Genomic DNA, 2,660 nt, shown 5'->3' with positions numbered 1-2,660 from the left:
ACAGCGAAAGAGAAATATATATATATATATATATATATATATATATATATATAAAGCACACACACACACACACACACACACTATTGTGCAAAAGTATTTTCACCAACAAAAAATGATTTTAAACCAGTTATTTCTGTATTTTGCTGTAGTGTGTCAGTAGGAAATATCAGTTTACATTTTCAAACATTCCCTTTGCCATTAATTGTAATAATCCAGTGAGATTTTTTAATGCACAAGGAGTCTGACAACAGCTGGTGCTCCGCACAGAGGCAAAAATAAATTCTCAAAAGCATCGTAAGCTAAGTTGATCGGAGAGACCATTGGTGGCAATGGGTCTACGATCTACTTAGGCTTACTATGCTTTTGGGAAATTACATTATCCAGTCTATCTGGGATGACATGAAGAATCAGAAGAAACTGAGACAGACTAAATCCATAAGAACTGTGGCAACATCTTCAAGATCCTTGAAGAAACCTACCTGCAAAGCTACAGTACTGTGCAAAGTTTTCGGCACTTGTGTAAAAATGCTGTAAAATGAGGATACTTTCAAAATTAATGTCAAAAAATTATTTTATTTATCAATTAACTTCTGTTAACTAAATCAAATCAGTATTTGATGTGACCACTGTTTGCGTTTAAAACAACTTTTGTCCTATGTACACTAGGTACACTTAACAATCTCGCTGGATTATTATTTATATTTGAATGTACTGAAGTTCCATGCATTACATGTTAGTCAATGACTTATAATGGAAGTTACAATAATTTGTTACCAGTACATAACTTTAATATCTCAGAATCAGTTGGATGCATGTGGTATTGTTCAAGTACAATTTAGCCATAATGAAAGAGAGTAGAGGTTGGTTTCAGTTCTGTTGAGAGAATTAATCTGTGAAATCCCAAACTCTTTCATCACAGTGAGCAGGACCTCCCAAAATCCTTTTAGCTGTGTACCGGCTCTCCGATGTGAAGCTGGAGATATCCGTATCTGCTCAATGGCCCAGCGGGGATTGAGTGTGTGTATGTGTATGTGTATGTGAGGTTAAAACAAATCAGTTCCTATGAGATCCCAAAATAGTTTGTGCACCAGCACGGATTTTGTGACATGCTGATATCCAGCTGTTGCATATTGACGTAGAGGATTTATGATGATGATGGAGTTCATTTTGTTTCATGACTCCAGATGGCAAGTGTGGATTTACAACCCCATGAGATCATTCAGAAAACAAAACACACTCTAGCTACTTAGCGTAGTTAGCGCTACTTTACAATGCAACCATGAGTGTGTTTACAAAATGCAGGTGACTTTCAAAAATGGGCTCATTATAAAAAGCTGAAAAACTCAAAAGCATGCTTATGTTGAATTATGTTACAAATTGTTTTGTTTTCTCCTTTTTGACACCAAAAATTCAACAGACACACAAGACGTGCATATTAAATTAGCTGGAGGAAAGGAAGAAAAATTTATAATGTTATAATGACATAGACATCCGCCATTAAAATGTGTTGGACTGTTCATGTTTTGCTGTTGTTTTAACTACAGTGTTTCTCTCACCTCGTTAGGTCTGTGCTATAAATATCTAAGAGGGGTTACAGTCAGTTGTATCATTGTATTCATTATTTAGTGACCACTTTCATTAGAGTCACAAGAATTTGGGGGACTTAACAGTTAAACTGTAGGTCAAAAATGAGCTACTAAGCTCTGTTTGTATATACAGAGCTATTTAGAGACCTCAGAAGTAATAACAAATCAGGGCTGTCTGGATGAATTAATGGCTTGTTTAAAGTGGTCATTTGATCAGATCCTTAACTGTTTGCTGGGTGAGGTCAACAAGAGGGTTTTCTTCTTAAAACTAAAAACAAAAAAGAGACTGATGTTTCTGTTTCATGTGAGCTGTGCAATCTGATTGAGGAACTCCAGAAAGAGAATAAGCACACTGTGTTCCTAAGGGCTTTTTTTCACCTAAGAAATAACAGCAAATGCTGGTGGAAGTGCCCTTGATTAGATAGTGTCTCAGTCCATATGGCAGGTGTTCCTGATGATTAGGAAATTGATACAGGTACATAAAACATTTCTCTGAGTGTGATTTAATTATTTAAAAATGCTATAAGTGGCATTTCATCTAATCTGCAAACACAGTGTGTAAATTATAATGAAAATGTTTGACTTGCTCCATAGAGGAATAAATACAATATTTTTAAACATTGTGGTATTTTACATGACAATACTGATATTCAAGAATCAAATATTTTTACTTATATTTTTCAAATGAATGTTTTTTTGGGGGGGAAAGAAGCATAACATACTGTAACATTATGCCAACACACAATCAATTGAAAAAAAATGAGCAAGGATGCATTAAATTGATCAAAAGTGACTTTTACATTGTTGTAAAAAATATTAATGTGAAATAAATGCTGTTCTTTTAAACTTTCTATTCCTCAAAGAATCCTGTATTATGATTTCTGCAAAAATATTAAGCAGCAAAACCATTTTCAACATTGACACTAATTAAATGTTTTTTAATCACCTAATCATGATTTCAAGAATGATTTCTGAAGACTAGAGTAATAGCTGCTGAAAATTCATCTTTGCCATCACCGGAATAAACAAAGACATGTTTAGAGTTTTGGAGGCCCTAATCAAATGTTCTGTAGG

The 2,660-nt window shown here is 34.2% G+C and overlaps 1 protein-coding gene across 1 annotated transcript in view; it reads left to right on the top strand.

Annotated features, from left to right (window-relative positions):
- Nucleotides 1-2,660, top strand: part of LOC107658220 (ly6/PLAUR domain-containing protein 6-like) — a 21,459-nt gene that overhangs the window by 15,644 nt on the left and 3,155 nt on the right. The gene's annotated exons all lie outside the window — the stretch shown is intronic.

The sequence above is a fragment of the Sinocyclocheilus anshuiensis genome, unplaced genomic scaffold (genome assembly GCF_001515605.1).
Source record: "Sinocyclocheilus anshuiensis isolate Anshui unplaced genomic scaffold, SAMN03320099.WGS_v1.1 scaffold263, whole genome shotgun sequence".
NCBI classification, from domain to species: Eukaryota; Metazoa; Chordata; class Actinopteri; order Cypriniformes; family Cyprinidae; genus Sinocyclocheilus; species Sinocyclocheilus anshuiensis.
This window is presented reverse-complemented; position numbering and strand designations above follow the sequence as displayed.